The 21,930-nt window shown below is 39.6% G+C and overlaps 1 protein-coding gene across 2 annotated transcripts in view; it reads right to left on the bottom strand.

The window, feature by feature from the left end:
- The window catches only part of NKAIN3 (sodium/potassium transporting ATPase interacting 3), a 702,972-nt gene that overhangs the window by 88,498 nt on the left and 592,544 nt on the right, over positions 1-21,930 (bottom strand). The window lies entirely within an intron of this gene.

Genomic DNA, 21,930 nt, shown 5'->3' with positions numbered 1-21,930 from the left:
AACCTCTGAAGTATCCAATCTATGGAGAAACAGAGGGAGGGCTTGCGTGCTAGGTTTAGGGGTATAAATTGTGTCATTTTTCTTTGTTCGGCGTGCCAGCCATGTTTTCTGGTTGTGCGCCCCTTCTTGCAAGATTGAGAATAAATTCTTTCCTTCTCCACAATTGGGTGAGCCTTATTTTCTTCCAGAAGAAGATTTCTTTCTAACATTCTCAGAGGCCTCATTGGTGACACAGAGTAAAATGAAGCCATCTGGTAGTCTTAAAAGAGATAAAGCACCCAACCATTCTAAAGGGTTGAACCTTGAGCCTCTCACATCAGCTAGTGGGTGGGAAGGGTTTTATTGGGAGATGAGGGGGTGGTGTGAGTGACAGATATCACACAGCCACTCCATTCCTGGGTAAGCAGGTCAGCCCAGGGGTGTGGGAACCCTGAGTCCCAGCTCACCTGTTGGTGAGAAGTTGTAGTTGCATATGCAAACACAATACATGCAGAGAGCACAGACACCTAAACGGCCCTCCGGTTACAGTAGAAGAACATTCAAATGAGGCATTTAGAATGAGATTCTTTATGTTGGGATACATGTCATACACTTGTAGTGGAGCACAGGGGGAAATTAACCACTTTAATTGTGGGCAGAGAAATTACCTGTCAATAAATTAGAAAACAACTTCATGGACGATAAATTTGTTGAAGGGAAGAACTGGCCTGTAGAGCAAGTTTTTACTTGTGTCCTACATGTTGGCAGTGGGCTTGAAGGAGGAAAGTATTTATGTGACATACTTTCATCACTTTCAAATAATCTAATCATAGAAAAACTAGAAACAAAGATAGAACTATCAATGTTTATTAGATGAAGTTGTATTTGGTGGAAAGTATACTTATTTGCTGTCAGAGCATTAAAATGCTTTAATAATTCTCTTTGAAAGGTAGTGTTTTTTATGTTTTCTCTTTTTGTTTTGTGGTTTTGTTTTTTTTTGCAGTGATTTTAAAGTTTAGTAAATATTGGCCTGCTGCTTCTTCAAGGGGACTTATTAAAACATTTAAATGCCCTTTTGGATCAACTCATTACAGAAGGGTGATGTGGGATTCCAACAGCTAGAACTGTCAGCTAAGCCAAAGAACTACTCAACAGAAGAATGAAATAGATTATTCTTGTAGTCATTCCTGCATGCCACACTTTAATTGAGAAGGTGGATATATAGTGCATATTAACATATATTTTCTCTACTTTGAAATCCACCAAAATTGAAGGAAACAGAAGCATTTTAGTTTTTCACTCTGCCACACCACTGTGATTTCTCAGATTTAATACTGACTAGACTTACTATTTTTTTTTCTTTTTGTTGCATCATCTTGCTGTGTCAGCTCTCCGTGTGTGCATCGCCATTCCTGGGCAGGCTGCACTTCCTTTCACGCTGGGCAGCTGTCCTTATGGGGCGCACTTCTTGTGCGTGGGGCTCCCCTACAAAGGAGACACCCCTGTGTGGCCCTGCACTCCTTGCGCGCATCAGCGCTGAGCATGCGCCAGCTGCACACGGGTCAAGGAGACCCAGGGTTTGAACCGTAGACCTCCCATGTGGCAGGCGGATGCCCTAACCACTGGGTCAAGTCCGCTTCCCAGACTAGAATTATTAATAACATGCATTTACCTTCTTTTCAAATCTAAACTCGATTATAAAGTCAGATGATGCTCATCCCATGCCAGATTGTTGATTGACAACTTCTTCTCTCCAAATTCTGACTGGTGATCAAGGTCTATCCTAAGTCCCAGCCATGAAGGCTATCTGAGGCCACCTCAGTCTATGCTGATGTGCCATGTCATGTCTATTTTTGGTCTGCAAATGACACATGATCTTACTTGTTTTTGTCCATTTTCAAGATCTGGGAAAAATCCCATCTCTTCCATGGATACTTTTTGATCATTGAAAAGATATTTATACAAAAGTGCCAGATCAGGAGTTACAAATTATAATAGGTTATGCCACCAGGAGAAATAAATGATACCAGGAGTAAGTAATGATCCTTTCCTGGGAAGGACTGTGGCACTATTTGCCTGTTTTTCAGCAGTTATATATTGTATTATCTTGTCAGTCTTTGGAGGCACCTTTCCTGATGTTGGACAGGGCTTTGAATGTCTATCAAAGAATCGCTTCATCTTATTTTGTGTTTTTCCAGTGCCTGTTCTGGAGCTTGCACACAGCGCTTGTCTAACAAATAATTGAGTATAATTTTTTGAAGCCCCTTGAGTGATTGCAGCAGAAAGTGAAAGGAGCTCATTAAGAACTTGCTTGATATTGTAAAAGTGTGAATAGAGTTGATGGTAACACAGTATAGTGAGTAGAACTAACACTGGTGATTTATAAAACTGATTGTGGCTGTAAGGGGTGGTGTGTGGGAGTATATGTCAATTGAGAGAAAGCTAGAGATTAATCTAGGGACTGAATAACAGTGATTTTGGTGGTGGATAAAGATTGTGGTTAACAGTATAAATATAAGAATGTTCTTTTACAAAGTGTTAAGAAGATGGTGATACATGGGAACATTACAATTAATGTAACTTATGGATGATAGTTAACAGTAATATTGTAATATTTTTGCAGCAATGGCAAAGAAGGTATTATATCAATTCTAAGGTACAACAATAGGGGGATATAATGGGGTGTAGGATTTTCCCTTGTGGAATAGTGAAAATGTTCTAAAATGGACTGAGGTGATGACAGCACAACTCTGTGATGAAAATGAGGGCGACTTTGAATGGATTGTACAAAGTATGGGACTGTATAACACAATGAATTCTGTGGTGGAAAATGGATTGTGGTTAACAGAACAGACATGAGAACATTCTCTCATGAACTTTAAGAAATATATACTACTAATACAGGGTGTTAATAATCAGGTGGATTGGGGGAAAATGCACCAAATGTTAAGATATGGGCTATAGTTACTAGCAATATTTGGATGATGCTTTTTCCTAGTTTATAACAATTGTTTCACAACAATGCAAGGTGGTGGTGGTGCCGTGATGTATGGGAGCCCTGTATGATGATATGCATGTTTGTTTTGAAAGTTCACAATGTTTACTACATACTTATTGTTTATGTATGTTCATGTATGAATGATATACTTCAATAGATTTTTAAATGAAAAAAAAAAAAGACCTTGCTTGTTCAATACAGAATAAAGAACAGTACGTAAACATATCGCCTATTGGTCTGTAAGTGAGAAAGACTGGTAAGTGCTAAGAAGCAGGCCTATGTTGCCAATCACTAAAAATTATTAAGAGGACTGACTGTACAGAAGGTTCAAATAAACTTGATTAGGTTGTAAACCCACAACTTCTGTAATGAAGAAAAAAATTTGATAAAGAAGGTTTGAAAATGAAGCCAAAAAAATCTAAATCACAAAAGACATTCACTTTTGAAGATGCCTAAATGTTAGAAATATATTTATTTAAAGGTGAGTATATGCATCCAAATTAAATATTTAGGTTGATCAAAATACATAAATGACTTTCGAGGTGAATATTCAATTGAAGGGTAGATTGGCATTCTAGTTTCTGCGCTCACACTCTGTCAGGTCTTTGTGCTCCAGCATTTAGTTGATGTTGGACCCTGTCAGTTGACACATAGAATAATGTGGAACAGGTGTCTCCCACCTGAAGACCCCAAGAGAAGGATCCTTATACCAGCTACAGCCTACCTCTGCTTCATCATAAAATAGAGGGAACTAGGGTAGGAGGTGGGGGAAGCACAATGTCATAAGGAAATCTTTTTATTTTGATAATTCCCCATCACCTGCAACCTGGCTTCTAAACTGAGGATTTGGGGCTCCCTCTAGGCAACTGGATTCGTGGGAGGATTTTAAGCAGAGTCATGCTTTCAGATTTGCATTTTAGAAAGATGCCTCTGGCTCCTGTGTGGAGCAGGTAGTGTAGGGCAGGAAACTGGAGACAGGGACAGAAGTTTTGAGGCTTTCTCTGTGGTCCAGGTAAGTGCAAGGGAGGCCTGAACTAAAGCACTGAGAGCATGAAGGGCAGAAGGAGTGGGCTGAGATGCATGGGAGGTGAAAGGAATGTGGTGACTGGATGTGTGGGGTAAGGAAGAAGGCATCGGGGATGACTCCCAAGAGCCTGGGTTGGGCAATGAAATGGATGGAGGAGTAGATTTGGGGTGAGGTTGGGCAACAAACTCGGTTTTGGTTTTACCTGAGTGTGAGGTGCCTGTAGGATGTGGCGCAGCAGAGAATTATGTTGATGCCACAGGCTGCAGTCATGAGAATATGGTAGAAGCTGATGTCATGAGGAAGGGGAAGATGGTCAGAAAATCCACCCCACTCTGGGTACTGTCAAACAAGAGCCAAGCCAGAGATCCAACCAAGCTGTTTTTCAGGCTCTATTTGTTTGTGGGCATGTGGTCTGGTGATACTCTGCAGGATTTACCAGTTGTGAGCTCGTTTTGCCTTGTATTCTGGCCTATTAGTAAATATTTTAAATACCTATTCTGTAGGAAAATGGATTGATCTCTTCAAATCCAAGTGTGTGATTACTGAAGGAAACCAATCACCTTCACATATACTCCTTTACTACCTCTCATCCCAAACTCTGTTATAAAAAGATAAGAAGAGTGGAGCAGGTGTAGCTCAGTGGTTGAATGTGTGCCTAACATGTATGAGGTTCCTGGTTCATTCCCCCATACCTCCTTAAAAAAAAACAACATCATAAGACCCTTCATTCCATGCTAAATGGTGCATCCTGAGCCCAGACTTGGCAGGAGGATGCAATGCTTGGTTTTAAATGAAAACTCCTCTTTGTGTGGAGTTAATTGTGGGGCTTTGGAGAAAAAAATCTCCACTCACTGTTGACTTAGACAATCTGATTTAGGCACTGGATGATATTAAGGAACGGGGTGAGTTCAGTTCCTTTGCTTCACTTAGGTAATTAGCATGGTGGTAAACCCAGCAGACTACTTGGGTTCATATTCTTGCTTTGCCAGTTATTAGATGTATGAACTCAGGTAAGTTCTTCACCTTTCTGTGCCTTGTTCCATCTCCGCAAAATGAGGGTAATGCTAATAAAATCTAGTCCATGAATGAATTAAATGAATTATGAAAGGAAAGTGATTAGAACAGTGTTGGACATGTGGTCTCTAAATCACATGTGTTTCAAAGTAGGGACTAGAGATCTCTGACTTTGAGGATGCTATAGAGCTTACCGAGGTTCTGTGACCTCTGTCCAGGGATGAGATTGAGGACTTACAAACTTGTGAGTCAAGTTAAGTACATAGACACAAATGAAGCATGTTTTACTCAGTTTGCAAAACTAAGCAAGATACTGGTTTCACAGCTCTCTTGATACCTGTGTTTTAATACTGTAAGTCAAAATAAGTACACAAATCTTAGTTGGGTGGTTTTTGATGACTAATGCAATGTCGTTACTTGTGGTTCGCCTGTTGAGTTCTATCTATTTCTTGTTTTGTCAATGCAGGCTGCTTGTCTGTTTCTAGAAATTTACCCATTTCATCTAATTTATCCATCTTGCTGTCATACAATTTTTCAAAGTATCCTCTTATGACACTCTTGTTTCTATGGGGTCAGTGGTGATATCCCCTCTCATTTTTTATTTTATGTATTTGTATCTTCTTTCTTTTTCCTTTGTTAGTCTAGCTATTATTAACCTTCTCAAAGAACCAGCTTTGGGTTTGTCAAATTTTTCTAGTGTTTTCTAAATTATCAATTTCATTTAGTTTTGCTCTAATCATTGTTGTTTCCTTCTTTCTTTTTGCTTTAGGATTAGTTTTTCTTTTCTACTTCCTCCAGGTATGCATTTAGATCTTCAATTTTAGCTCTTCCTTCTTTTTAATTAAAAGCATTTATAGCTGTATATTTCCCTCAGAACTGCTTTTACTGCATCCCATAGGTGTTGATATGTCATGTTCTCATTTTCATTCATTTCAAGGTAGCTACTGATTTCTTCTGCAATTTCCTCCTTGACCCACTGATTATCTAAGAGTGTGCTGTTTAACTTCAATAACTTTGTGCCTATTCTGTCTCTGCCCCTTATTAATTTCCACCTTCATTCTGTTGTGGTCAGAGACATTACTTTGTATAATTTCAACCTTTCTGAATTTGTTGATACTTATTCTGTGACCTAGTATGTGGTCTATCTTGGAGAATGATCCATGTGTGCCTGAGAAGAATATATATCCTGCTGTACTTGGGTGTAATGTTCTGAATATGTCCATTAGGTCTAGATCCGCTAACATTATTCAAGTTCTCTGTTTCTTTATTGACCCTCTGTCCAGAAGTTCTGTCTAATGGTGATAATGGTGTATTAAAGTCCCCTACTATAATTGTAGAGGTGTCTGTTTCTCCCTTAGCTTTTCCAATGTACTTTGGGACACCCTAGTTAGGTGCAAAAATGTTTATGATTGTTCTTTCTTCTTGATAGATTACTCCTTTTATTAATATATAGTGTCCTTCTTTGTCTCTTACAATAGTCCTGAATTTAAAGCCTATTTTGTCAGATATTAGTATAGCTATTCCTGCCCTTTTTTTGGCTATCGTTTGCATGTAAAATAGTTTTCCAACCATTTACTTGCAAGCCTCTTGTGTCCCTGGGTCTAAGGTGAATTTCTTGTAGACAGCATATAGATGGGTCATGTTTCCTTATTCCATTCTACCAATCTGTGTCTTTTCATTGGAGAGTTTAATCCATTGACATTCAATGCTATTACTGTTAAGGCAGTACTTACACTAGCCATTTTTTCTTTAGGTTTGTATATGTCATATTTTGTTTTTATTTCTCTTTCCAAATTTTTAAGTTATTCTTACTAATAATTTCCCTTTTTACACTCTCCTCCAATCCTTTCTCTCCTGTTTTTTTCCTTTCAACCTGCAGAACTCCCTTTAGTATTTCTTGAAGAGCAGGTTTCTTGTTGACAAACTCTCTTAATTTCTGTTATTTGTGAATATTTTGAACTCTTCCTCATTTTTGAATGCCAGATTTGCTGGATACTGAATTCTTGGGTGGTTTTTTTTTTTTTCTTCTTTCTTTTAGCACCTAAACTATGTCACACCACTGCCTTCTCACAACATGGTTTTAGATGAGAAATCAGCACTTAATCTCATTGAACTCACTTTGTATGTGATGGATCTCTTTTCTCTTGCTGCTCTCAATATTCTGTCTTTGTCTTTAGCATTTGAAAATTTGAAAAGTATATGTCTCGGGGTAGGTCTGTTAGGATTTATACTGGTGTGCTGTACTTTTTGGACATGTACATCCATGTCCCTCAAAAGAACTGGGAAATTTTCAGCCATTATTTCCTCCAACACTCCTTCTGCACCCTTTCCCTTCTCTTCTCCCCTCAGATGCCTATAATGCATATATTGGTGCATTTTGTTGTCATTCAAGTCCCTAAGTCCCTGCTGGATTTTTCTATCTTTTTATCTAACTGTTCTACTATCTGTGCATTTTCAGGTGTACTATCCTTGATGTCACTAATTCTTTCCTCTGCCTGCTCAAATCTGGTTTTATGTCCTTCTAGCATATTTTTAAATTTCTTGCATTGTGCCATTCATCTCAATCGGAAATACAGTGGACATTGCTATCCTAAAATCCTCAAGACTGAGGAATAACAAACATAAGGGAGAATGCAACTATGGACTAAAGTAGACTTATTATTTTAGCAATGCAAGAATTTATAACATTAATATAAAGGCATTGGTCACCAGAGTTTCTGAGGGAAGGAAGAGGGAAGAATAAGTGGAACATGGGGCCTAAAATCAAGCTACATTCCCACAAAAGACTGCTGATCTCCCCAGGGATCTGTGACCTCTGTTAGGTGGGAGTGTGGACCCAAGCTGGCTTGTTGGGGCTTCTGCCTGTACCATGCCCAGCACTGAGCTTCCCTCATTTGGGCTCCCCATACACCTGCCCCCTTCACAGATGCTTCCTATTCCACATCAATAACAATGAAGGGGTAAAGCCTAATGTAAAGTCAAAGTATTAACTGAGGGTCAGGTAAGCCCAGGTACCTTCATGGTTTACATAGTACCAGTGGCCCCCAGCATGACCTTTGTTTCAGAGCAACAAAATTATACATTTAGGTTTTGCTTTTTCTTAGGGGATATTTTAACAGGTTAAAAAAAAGAATCATTTGATCAATCAGGCTATAATCATCAATGGTTTTGAAAGGCTGAATTCTTTTACAAAGAAAAAGTCATGCAAAACTAACAAAGCAATATGTTCTTCTCTTCAAACATCTAATCCATTCATTGCCATTCTAAAAATCCTCCCAGCATTTTAAAACCACAGAAACAATGGAAAAGTTGATATAAAGCCAATTTTTAGACATATCTGATCATTGGCACACTGATTCTGGTTAGATCTCTTTATGTTTATATTATCATTTTGCAGAAAAGTAAGCCTTCTTCCATTTATTCTTGGGAAGATAAAGGATTCTGTGCTGTGCATATAAAAATATCAGACTTGGGTAGGACTAGATAACTTATAATTTTAGCATTAAAATGTTAATGAGGCAGTCATGCATTAACTCACTTTATTTGCCCACTTCCTTCTGCAAAATCTCCCTTCTCCCATAATGCCATTTGGCAGGGTTATCTTTTCTTACTGACTCAACACACAAGAGCACACAATGAAAGCACAATGCTCCAAGTCAGCCTGTGGATCTAGTTCCTAAAACCTGGACGGCAGGGACCTGGACAGCGAGTGTCAGCATGATGTTCCTGGGTTTGTGCTTTCAGCTCGGAGGAGACCCAGCAGTTGCACGTGAACTTCTCCTCAATGTCACCCAAGTCTCCCTGGCCCTCATAGATTTAGGATACTTGGCTGAAAACTCCATCTTATGAGTGATGAAAGGCCTAAGTCCTACCAGAAGTGCAGCAAATTGCTTGCTCTACACCCCACCCTGGTCTCCTTTGTATGTATCCTGCGTTTGCAGGGGCAAATTTTGCCCTATTTCAAATCTTTAAATGGATGCTGGTTGTGTTTTTCTAAAATTAGAAATGATTAATTTTCCTCCTAAATTAATTTGCTTCCAGGATAAAGCACAAGTGAGGTGGGGTACAGATCTCAGTCCTCACTATTTTCCACAAGAAAACTGGTGGAATTGGGCATTTTATGGAACACATGCAGGTTTCCAGGGAGGAATCCTTTCCTGTGCCTTCCATCACCTGTTCTTTAGCCTCTTTACCCTTCCCGAAAGCCCAGGCCTGACTCTAACTGCTGCCACAGAGCAGGAGCCATCCCAGAGGTACCCTATCCTTTAAGAGTCAAGTCTAGGAAATAATATTTTCTTTGCCACATTATATTTATTTGCTGAGCTCTATTTGGCCCTTGGTCGACAGTGGAAAAAATAGAAATTATGTCAACAGGGTAAACTGAGTCTTCTGCTGTCTTTAGTGTATAGAATCATTTAAAGCAGAGGGCTCCACCTGTAAACTGCCTTCTGAAGACTATGTGATTCAAACTTGATAAAAACAAAACTAAGTCTTTGACTCCAATTTTCCCAAGATATTCTTATTGTGCTAAAGAAAAGAAATTTACAGTTAAGTCTTTTCCGATAACCATGTTCCAAAGCTAAATACAATAATAGAAGACGGTGTCCTTTGATGAATTCCATTCTTTCTGGTCTCACACCAGACCAAATTAAAGAGAAATTTTTATTTCTCTTTAAAATCCCAATTAAATTTTGCATCATTATCTTACCTTATCTCAAAATAACATTCTACTCTTCCTTTGATCCCTTTTAAATTCAAAGGATTCTATTTGATTTCAGTTCCCCAGATGGATTCGTTTTAGTTTATTCCTCAGATGAGATATTATTAATCTTCCTTCAAAATGAATTTGCCTATTGGAAAAGCCCCACTACAGGGCAAGAAGTTTCTTTGCCTCAAGTATTCCATCTTAAAATGCTTTATTAAAAGGTTAAACATGTCTTCTCTTTAGAGGTAAGCTCTCTTTTCCACAACATTCTCAGCCAAGGTCATTTCAGAGAACACACAGATAAACACACACCCTTTTCCCATTCTACTTAGTTTCCATTATCAGGTTTGTATTTCTCTCGGCTTCATCCATTTCTTTTACTCGCTCAGCTCCTATCAATAGAGTCTGTTGTCAGAAGAAAGCTACAGGTGCAAGGAGAAAAGATGCAATGCTTCAATTTCTTCACTTTTCTCCCCTGTCTCCACTGTGAGTGACAGTGAGAGAGGTGTTCTGAATACTGATTCAGGCCATTTCTATGTCCAGCTATAGATCCGTCACTTGAAGTCTATTGGCAGGTCATAGAAATGCTCCCTGTGACATTATTGTAAGCCAGGGTAGCTGAAGACAGGCCTCCAGTCAACACTCAGTCAAGTATTTAGAAGCCGGGCTTCTCCGGGTTGGTAAATGTTGAATATATACATTTTTCCTTTACTAAGTTTTTCAGAATATGCAGGTTGAGTACTTGTCTTTGGAAGTACGCATTTACTTAAAGGATAATGCTGTCTTTATCACAACAGGGTTCCAGAGCAGAGGTAGGACTTAGTTCTCTGGATGAATCAGTGGCACCACACAATGGGTACCATTCATACATGACTTTAAGCCTGAAACCCAAACAGGTCTGAGGTTATTTCACATCAAAATCCTCCTTGGTCTAAACCATCGCCCTACTTCAGGTATTATTTATTGCTGCCTGAATTATTCAGATAAATGCTGTCTTGGTCCATTTACATTTGCTAGAAGAGTTCTGCCTTCTAATAGAAGCAAATACCAGGCCACGAGGGAAAAAATGAAAATAAAGAACCAGAAATGTATGAAAAGGAGGCATGAAAAGAAAAATGCTCTACCATCAGTGTGATAAAATGATTTTTACTTTCATAAAAGTTCTTATGCTGCACCGTAGAGGATGATTTCAGACTGTTATACAGCTCAAGTGTTCATAATTTGGCTTTTTATTCGAGTGAGAACATCTGCTTCCTTTGCTAACAGTCACACTTCTCTTACTTTTCCTTTAAAGATGTTTTTCAAACTCCAGACTCACTGGTCTTTTAATGCATTCTAGTCAGATCCAGTATATTCTTTTCAGAATGCATGGGAATCCCATATAAGGTTTCTTGTTTGTTTAATGATTCAGTTGGTGATTTGCTGATATGATTTAAAGCCATTTTACTCTTACACAGCTAGATGTACTACATATCTCTGTGAATGTGTTTGTGCATATGTGTGTGTATGTCTGTTTATCAAAATTTCAGTGTAGATATTTACATACACACAAATATATCTTCTTTTCTTTTTTTAAAAGATTTATTTATTTATTTATTTACTTATTTATTTCTCTCCCCTTCCCCCCTCACCCCCTTCTTTCCTCCCCGCCGGTTGTCTGTTCTCTGTGTCTATTTTGCTGCATCTTCTTTGTCTGCTTCTGTTGTTGTCAGTGGCACAGGAATCTGTGTTTCTTTTTGTTGCATCATCTTGTTGTGTCAGCTCTCCGTGTGTGCGGCACCATTCTTGGGCAGGCTGCATTTTGTTTCATGCTGGGCGGCTCTCCTTGTGGGGCTCACTCCTTGCTCATGGGGCTCCCCTATGTGGGGACACCCCTGCGTGGCAGGTCACTCCTTGTGCGCATCAGCACTGCGCATGGGCCAGCTGCACACGGGTCAAGGAGGCCCGGGGTTTGAACCACGGGCCTCCCATGTGGTAGACGGACGCCCTAACCACTGGGCCAAGTCTGCCGCCTACAAATGTGTCTTCTTGAGAAAGACAAATCTGAACATTCTGAAGTGGGTATAGTGTTCATTAATGAATAGTAAAGAAAAGTTTAGGGACTTTAATACAATCAAGGGATTGATTTCATTTTGGAATACAGCATAATCAGAGAGAAGCTTTTTATTCTATATTTTAGACTGCTATTGAAGGATAGTTATATAAAGTATATAATATGCTGCTTTAACTCTCTAAATTAAACACTTGGCTTTTGGATTCTTCACTGTCAACTGATATTTATTGCCTTGGGACAGTGCACTTCAGTATGACATTTAGTACCGAGGCTCGCTGCTCCTGTCCTCTGAGAGTTTCCTTCCTGAGCTGGCAGTGTGGTTTCAGGCATACTTAGAAAGAGTAAGGAGGAATATGGGATCTATATTAGTGGAAGCTGTAGGTACCCCTTTGTGTAAGTCTTTTGAGTTAGAACAGACACTAGCTAGTCAATTCTCAGCTTTCTACTCTCATCTCCTGATTTTTTGCTGGACTTTCTGGACTGCCTTATTTCATTTTTTTTTTTTAGCAAAGCCAAGCTTTAGTTATAGTACCTGATACACACATCACTTAAAATGACTACTGTAGTGACTACTCTCTACAGCATATAATTTGTACCATATGCTATGTCCAGGGCTTTAAATAGTATCTTATTTAATTCTGAAGATAACCTTTTGAACCAATTAATGCCATTATCACTTTGTAAATAAGAAATCTGAGTCACTGGGAGACTAAATTGCCTGATATGACAGGGCATATAAATGGCAAATCAGAATTTGAGCCCAGGTGTGTATGACTCTAAGGATCATGCTGTTTATCATTAGGCTACTCAGCTACTTTTCTGAATGGAAAATAGAGGCCCTGTAATTACTCTTTCTGTACTTTACCTCTTCCTTAGTTTTGGAGATGTACAATATGGAGGATTGAATTCTCTGTATGTTTGCACATATATGCATGCATATACATACACACATGTAGACTCATACATACTTATACACACATGCACAGAGATAAATGCACACACATACACACACATACATGCACAAAACACAGGCAGTGTGGTTTATCACTCCTGCATTGTACGATGTAAAAATGGAAACCACTTCTTAGCTCCTCTTAGAGCACAGGAAAAGAATAGCTCTTACCCACCTTTCTTACTGACTTGAATCCCAGAAGCTGCACTTGTATACTAACTTGTCCAAGAATATTTTTAATTCTTTTCAGCCTGTGTTATTTCTTGAGTCTCAATTTTTTCCCATTTCCTCAAAGTCATTTGACTTGAATCCTCTCTCTCCTAAAAGCTATAAATCACTCAATATTATTTTCTCCAATTCCAAAATTATTTCCAGTGACCTTTAAAAAATTATTAAATGTATTTTATTTAGAAGTAAGATTATTTTCCCCATGACTTTCAGGACCCTTTGTGTGAAGGAAGGGAAACTCAGATCATAGATCTTATAATAAATGCTAAATATTTCCATTCTCTAGTGCCTGGGATTTTTTTTTTTTAAAGGTATCAGGGTCAGGGATCGAATTCTTCCTGTGTGGGAAGCAGATGATCAAACACTTGAGCCACGTCCACTCCTGGTAATGTTTTAAAATTATTTTTCAATATCACCTTTATTTTAAAAATTTAAATATGTGATCCTCTTTAAAGAAACTATTTTCTAAAATCAATTTACTTTTCAACTTCAAATATTAATTTTAATATTTTACTTTTTACTTTGTCTTTCCTACAAAGAATTGTGATTTCATATGTGACCTTGTTATGATTTCATTCATTGACTCCATAGTGAGTTTTATTTTTTGTTTTTTTCAAATTCTTCACTACCTTCTTCTTAGAACTGGACCACTTTGCATATACCACCTACATGAAACCCAGAAGATTTCTTGCTTCCACACAGCTCTGATTTACATGGTGGCTCTGTCATATAAATGGGAAGACAAATCATTTTTCACTGTCTTAAAATACAGAGGGACAGCTATATAGTTTATTAATGCTGTTTTTATAATTGGATTCCTGATGGTCAATTCTTTTTTTTTTGGCAATCAGTATAAATACTCAAATTGAACTGCAGATCAAACAGATTGTAGTAAATACGATATGGTAAATGTAGGAATTTAGTTAGGAAAAGTGTGGCTTTATAATGCAAGGAAAACACTGGAGTTCCAAATTCACCATCTGGCTACCAAGAGAGTCAATTTGTTTCACAAGTGACACCAAAGAGTAAATAAAGGAAGTTTCTGAGTCAGCTCCTTCATATCGCATTGAGAGGAATCTGCCCTCTATATTCTTTTATTCACTTAAATTTATTTTAGAATATGAAGATATGGCTGCTGCTTCAGTCCTGTCCATGGTTTAATCCTAAAACTTTCACAATAGAAATTATTAATTAAATGCCAAACTACTAACGAAAATATCTATATGGTTTACTAATGACAAAAATACTAGTGCAACCAGAAATTACAAAAGAGCATTAAATTATTTGGAAAGAAAGGATATGTCATTTCTTTTACAAGACAGTCATTAGTTGACTACATTCAAATAACACAATGAATTCTAACATTTTAAAAATGATGCAAACTAAAAAATTATGAGGTTGTCATCATGCTGGTCTAATTGATATGCATGAACTCCTTGGGGATCCAAACCAGGGCAAGTGCCCCTTTTTGTGATTTTTTTGTTGGTGTATCTGGGCAGATGATGTTTGGGGCAGAGTAGCAGGACAAAGGACTTGAGTGGAGAGTCAGGCCAGGGAAGTTGGAATCCCGACAGATTAGTCATGAAAATTGAGCTTCCACAAATTAACAAGATGTGGTGGTGGTGGTGCTGGTGGGATGTGTCATGGGGTGCATGTCCTTAGTTCCTGCCAGGCTAAGGAGAAAGGCATATTCTTCACTGTCAGGGGCCATAGCAGAGAACAATGGTCCAGCAAGGAAGAAGGCAGAGCATTGGTGTTGGTCCAGGGAAGGAGGGAGGCTCAAGCTGCCAGAGGACTGGAGCCCAAGGTATGCACAGATAACTCCGAGGAAGAGCTCAGAACAAGATCTGAAGCAAGTTTATTCTCTTGGAGGAAGGCAATAGATGAACCTAACCCACCCCACCTTAGGATTTGTTGAAGTTGATCTGTTTCTCTAGTATCAGGGCTGTGTTCTCCACCTCTTGGGAGGCCTCTAGTCCATGCTTGTGGCTGGTGTCATACCTGAACAGATTTTGACTTCCCATGGGAGGGTCACATTGGATAATACATCAGTCCCCACCATTTCTCAAAGCCCCAAATAATCTGCTTTCTCTGTGTTGTTTATATAGATTAAAATCTTCAGTGGGGAGCTCCATGTGCTGTTAAGTACCATAAAAGAAGGAACAGGAACCAGAGGTGAGCCATGAAGTTCCCCACCAGCTGGATTTTGTATGCCTGGAATGGACACTTTTTGAAACCCCAGAATAGTTTGATGAAGTTGTCCTCTAACTAGTTCTGTAGCCAGTTAGTCAGATGTAAGTATGAAGTGGACCTCCAAATACGGTTTCTAATCTTTCTTTTTTTAAAGATTTATTTCTCTCCCCTCCCCCCCCACTCTGGTTGTCTGTTCTCTGTGTCTATTTGCTGCGTCGTCTTTGTCCGCTTCTGTTGTTGTCAGTGGCACGAGTGTTTCTTTTTGTTGTGTCCTCTTGTTGTGTCAGCTCTCTGTGTGTGCATCACCATTCCTGGGCAGGCTGTACTTTCTTTTGCGCTGGGTGGCTCTCCTTACAGGGTGCACTCCTTGTGCATGGGGCTCCCCTACGCGGGGGACACCTCTGGGTGGCACGGCACTCCTTGCGCGCATCAGCACTGTGCATGGGCCCCTCCACACGGGTCAAGGAGGCCCGGGGTTTGAACCGCAGACCTCCCATGTGGTAGACAGATGCCCTAACCACTGGGCCAAGTCAACTTCCCTACGGTTTCTAATCTTAAGGGCTTTCCTAGGATTCACTCTTAGTTAATGTACATTGCCCAGCTGTGTTTGCTCCTTGGCCTCAGCTGCCAAGAATAGTGTGGCAGAAGAGGGTAGTTGGGGCAGAAAAGGATCAGGAATGAAACTGGTGATTAATATGACTGATGGTGTAATATTAAAGCTCCTGTTGCAAGTACAGTCAGTTCTGCTCTAATGCTTGTTTTGCAAATGTGAATTTGTCCCAACATGATGGATTTATCAGAGAACAATTTGAACATAATGCAAATTTCACATTTGCTTGTGAGAATTTCATCTAAGAGAAACACTAGGTGAATGCCGAAAATTGTACTCAGCTGCACAGAGCTGCATAGGAATGCACAACACACATACATGCACACACTTCAAACATCTACCAGCTACCTCAGCCCACTGCATGTGTTATGAGTTACACTCATCTACATCAGGAGATACCCCTTGCCAAATTTCAGATAACTTTCCTTATGCTATTTCCCAGTAATGCCAACACTGCCACCCTTCCATTAACCATTTCCTCAGGCAAATTTCAGGTCTTTGTCAAGGTAAAATGCCATATTTATTGTAGTATATATGCATTTCTTAGCCATTTGCTATGTGTAAAATTGTGCTACCATTTTTATTGGGTTCCTATATTTTAAAAATATGTCACTGATGACATTTTTGAGTGTTGTTCTCCTAACCCAACTTCTCCCCTAAACTCTGGGGTTTTACTACATGATATTTTTAGGAATGCATTTGTTCCATTATAGCAGAACTGATGTTATTTTATTCACTAGTATGATTAGGATAGATTGCAAAGGGTTTGGAAAAGATCTTTTGTTAACATTCTGAGATTCTGGTAGAAGAGTCCTTCCAGACCACCATTCCTCTTGATGACATGGATACAGATTTCTCAGTAGCTGCAAAATGATGGCTTTCTCTCCAGATTAGACCTTTCCAGGGCTCTCATGACAATCTGACAGAAGCCAATGTGCCTGACTAACACTGCAGACACAGGTGTGAGCCTGGCTGCTTCTGACTGTGATGGAGGGTGGTGATTTGAGGTGTACAGATGCCATAAATAATGAGTCCTTCTGGGGTTAGCAGGTGTTCTTATCAGCTTTTTGCTGTTCCAAGGTGAACCATGATATACTGTCTAGCCAGCGCTGCAAGTTGGACAAATTCTGTGGATATCGTAGGCAATTAGGTAGTTTGGGGACCGTTGGAAATTAAAACACAGGGTTAAGAATTGGCTTTGTGGCTCTGAGATTTGGGAAGATAATGGATCTGGCAGTCAGACTGAGGAAAGAAAAGACACAGTAAATAAATCTGTTCCTGGCTGACTTTTTGCATGCCACTGAGGTCTATGTTAATGGCTAATGGGAAGTTTGGCTCCCACCGGAATGGGAGTTGATGGTGTAGGTTTGGTAGTGAACAGCTCGTTTTCCCAAGTGATGCAGTTTGACTTCCATAGATGATATTTAGGAAGAGAAGGTGACATTACGACCCTCACTGAGTGTTTGGACAACCTTCCAGTGCTTCTCAGGAGCTGCCCTTGGCAGCGAAAACAAGCCACAGGTCTGGGTTGTTTAAGACTGCATCAAAGTTAAATTGCATGTGCTTAGGCTTAACTCTTGCCAGATCACTGACGACTATTAAAATACTTGATAGTGGCATAGAGTTTAGAGCAGTGATTTTTAAAACTGTGTTTCATGCAACTCAGACTGTCTAGGAGGAATGTCAGGAGAAAGGAATGGGGAGATATGAGAGGGAGAAGAAAGCATCAGGCAGAGAATACTCTCGTCCCCACTTCTCTTCAAGATAAGCTTTACCTAATGTCATAATTGGGATTCTTGGTGAAATTTCATTTGAACAACAGCAAAACACAAAGAGTTCTGAGGTTAAGCTTATAGGGAAACTATTGGGTAAGAGAGAGAGAGAAATGCGCCAGGTGGAGTCGTCTAGAAGCCAGCAAAAGTCCGCGAGGTCTAAGGCATGATTCCAACCCAGAACTGCTCTGTGCATATGTCTCAAGAATGCCATGTCCTAAGAACAACCTACCAAAGAAAAATCGAATGCACACTTTCTGACAAGGGTATCAAGTTGGTTTCTTTATAGTGGGGCTGGTACCATACAGTTCTGAATGAGTCATGCATGAGAAGAAAAATAAGAATACTCTCCAAAAATCAGATTATGCAATAGCCTAATGGAATCATGATCAGAAAAGGCTGAATGGCTCTAAGGCAGGGGTTCTTGACCTTTTTTGTTCCACAGACCCCTTTGCTAGTGAGGTAAAAGCCATGGACCCTGACTATGTCCACACTATGTACTATGTATTATTTAATAAATATATCACACCTGCACCAACACAGCCCCACAAGAATGTTTTTTAAATTTCAACTCAAGCTCATGGACCCCTTGTTAAAAAACCCTGCTCTAATGTAATTCAAAATGGGCATAATAAGTTTAAAATTTGGCCTTTTGTACTTTTTTTCATGATTCTGACTAGTTAAATGTTATAAGGATTTCCTGTGTATACTGTAGTTCAGCTCTGCTAAGACGGCAAGTTGAGAATCAATGAGACGCCATTGATTTTGGACAATCCTTTTATTTAACACCTGGTGCCCATTGCACAGATGTGTGTCTTTGTTCTTCCTTTTGACTAAGAGCAGAGACCATAGATGGGCAAATGAGGCCCTTCTGCAGATTTATTTCATTAGATTACCCAAGGGATGGCATCTTTGACTGTGAATTCATGTCCTGGCAGAAGATCAATATTGAGGGGTAGAAGTTAGACAGATTTCTGGCTTAAAAATATGAATACATTTCAAGTCCTGGGATCTCAGTGTCAGGAGCAGTACATTTTGTTTTATTTTGTACCATGGTGTATGTGCCTGCCTGAGGGAGGCTGTTCGGAGTGATGCTGAATGCACCAAAAGCTAACCTTGGGTTTCGGTGATTTCACATGATGCTGGGCAAGCCCCTGAGTCTTTGGAATCATGAAGTAGTGAAAGACCAGGTAGTGCTCATCAGTTTATATCTCTGGTGATATTCAGTATTATTAGTAGGCTTAGACTTCTTGTGGCAGCATTGACCAGAGACTGGGGTTGTGTTTGGATATTGGGTTCATGATGTTGTCATCCAGTTTGAGGAATTACTTAATCGTTATACAGTCCTGTGAGTAGATACAGTTATTGGTGGATAATAGTCTACGTCATTATTGAACTAAAGCAGTACTTTGAGGATTCCGAGTGAAGGAGGTTTCCAATTCTTTCACGTGTGCCCCAACAACCCAGTGCAGATGTCATTCTTGATCAAGTCACATGCTTCTGTTGAGTCCAGAAGGGGTTCAGAATTCTTCTAGCCATAGCTCTCTAGGTAGGCATTACCAGTCGATTAGTTGTCATACAAGATGAAACCTATTTGCCTTGCCTAACTTTGGCCTTGACCAGGCAGACAACTTAATGTTTACCACCTCTCCTGAAATGAAGCCAGACTGGTGGCCCAGTTCCAGGAAAAATCCAGAGTCCTCTTAGCAGAAAAGTTGTTCTATGTGAAAGTATCTAGGTTCATGTCTAGGGCCTATGGATTGGAGTCTGTCTAACTCTTGGTTGTAAGCTATGTACAAGAACATGAGTCATCTGGGACTATGGCTCCTACTCACCACTTGCAACCTTAGGTCAAGCATTTGGGATCGTATCACTTGTGCTCTCTGCATCAGATAGAGAAATTCATCTGGCATCATCACATGGTAGACCACCGACCTCAAATCTATGGGCAAGTAAACATAAGCCTGCACTACTGACTATTCCCACTGCCTATTCGAACCTCCCCAGGGTCTGAGCAGGTACTTGGTCAGCAGGAAAAGGTGACAACAGATGTAATTTAGTTAGCTAGAGACACCCTCTGCCAGTTTTCTCAGCTTCGTGTGCTGGGCCAGTTCTGACAAGGGGACTTCTGACCCAGCTCTTGATCACTATTAAATGTAAATAATTTGCAAAGTTAAAACATAACAGAAGCAAGGGAAGAAAAGGTAAATTGGCATTTATGGAACCTGGCACTTTACATCTCTATTTCATTAATCTTCCTTATAGCCCCATGAGGTGGGTGGCTCGGTTTCATTTTACACATGGGAAAAATGTAGCTCAAAGGACTATGGACCCTGACCAAGCTTACAGGTAGGAAGGGGCCGAACTGGGATTACATTTAAGTCTGTCCAGAGTTGCCCTCCATCCTCTGTGGGCATCTAGTTTCCACCACCTCACATGGTCTGGGCTTGGGAAGAATCTGCATCTTTCCTATCATGTAGTCATCTCTTTCTAAATTGAAGTAGTTTCTCATTAAAGTTTCAGGTGCCTACCCCACAGGCTGATAAAATGCATCACCCACCTTTGCAACTTTTACAGGTTGCACCTAGTAATAATTCTGACATTTCTGAGGTCACCTCACCTACCGCCCCTCAACACAGAGAGGCACTCTGGCTCCAGGACTCAAAACGGAAAAGCAAAATGGCAACAAATGTCAAGTGCAACAGTGATTCTTTCAAACAAAGCACCAGGAGAACAAAGCTATTAAAAATTTTGTTCTCTTTTGTCCTTCCATTTATTTGGCAGCATCCTCTTTATTCTCCTGAAATCAGCACCATCTGAAGCAATATCTACTGCTGCTACCCAGGACACAGACACTGTCCCTGTAAATATGGATCCAGTTAGAGTTAGACCCACAAATAGCTTCGGGGATTGGTAGGAAAGACCTCATAGACCCTTTATTATGATTTATAAAGTGGGGGCAGGAATAAGCAAATGAGAACTCTCCTTATCATTAAAGGAATATATACTGGTATTATATTTATTTTCTCTAATGAAGCTATGTTACTTGAGGCAAGGTATATGAACATTTTACTTAAATAAGAAAATCTTGCTATGGGAAAGGAAACTAAGGGCCACCACACAGCTTCTCAGTCTCAGGGCATCCAGCAGCTGCTGCTGCAGGCCAAGAAGCGTGCCACTGAGAAGGTGTCTGAGGCTGGCAAGTGAATGAACGGGAGGCAGAAGCCGGACAAAGCTGCAGCTCAGGCTGAAATTCAACAGTACCGCCTGCAGAGGGAGAGAGAGTCACGGCCAAGGAATCGCATGGCAGGTCCAGCACTGAAGAGGAGGAGATCCAGGAGAAGACCGTCTCCCTACCTTCTTCCAGCAGAATAGGGGTTGGCATTTTAGATGTCCTCACGTGGAATATGAAGCTTTAGCAGAGCTAGAGCTATACGCTGGTGGAAAGTTATTGAATTATTTCTGTATATTATGTAGTATGTCCTTTCACTTTTTGGAGAGTAGCAAACCCAACTTCTTTGCACAGACTTAGAGCTTATCCAAAGAATTTCATCTTTTCCACCTCGTATTTCTTATATATTTAATGAGTATATGTTGTCTGCTTTCCTATGTTATTTAGTTGAAGTTACATATGTAGCTAATATTGATTTTTTCTTTCTTAGCTCTAGTACCCAAACCCACTTATTTGAGGAAAGAAAGGGGTTAAATATTTTATTTCCCTAAGACTTCCTTAAAGGTCAGGGGCTTTACCTATGAAAAAATAGTAAATAGTCATGCGTAACCTGTGTGAATCCACCGCCAGCCTTCAAGTAGTCCTTTCTGGCTAAGACTTACAGCAGTGAATCCTAGAATAATTGTTTGAGTGCTTTTAGTTTCTTTTAATAAAAATTACTAGCTAGAATTCAGTAACTTATTACAAGGTATTGCTTAATGTACTGGTAACCACTTAAATGTAAAAACTGTAATGCCAAAAAAAACAAAGGAAACAGCTATCTATAACTTTGAAAAAAAAAAAAGATAGCAAGAAAGTTATGCTTTTGCATATAATTTTGATATTTCATTATTCTAATTTCATAAAGTATCCCCCATGTAACATAACTCAAACATTATATTAATACTGAGAAAATAGCTTGAGAAGGATACTGTTTTTAACAACCTGCATTTAACTATTTGAATCAAATCAGCTCTTCTTTCTTAAAAATAGAAACATGGAACCACTTGCTACACTTCTCATGCATTTGATAAATCTTGCCCTAGTTGTCTAGTCATTGATTTCTACGAAAATTCATTTGTCAACGCTCTTGTAGTTTATGCCTCGCTGTTACACATTTGTCACTAACTTGATTGAAAACACTCAGGTCTTTTTTCCTTTCTCTTTACACACCACTTTAGTATTTTT

This window comes from Dasypus novemcinctus, chromosome 14 (assembly GCF_030445035.2).
Source record: "Dasypus novemcinctus isolate mDasNov1 chromosome 14, mDasNov1.1.hap2, whole genome shotgun sequence".
Taxonomy (NCBI): Eukaryota; Metazoa; Chordata; class Mammalia; order Cingulata; family Dasypodidae; genus Dasypus; species Dasypus novemcinctus.
The sequence above is the reverse complement of the archived record's forward strand: the minus strand, read 5'-3'. Positions and strand labels throughout refer to the sequence as shown.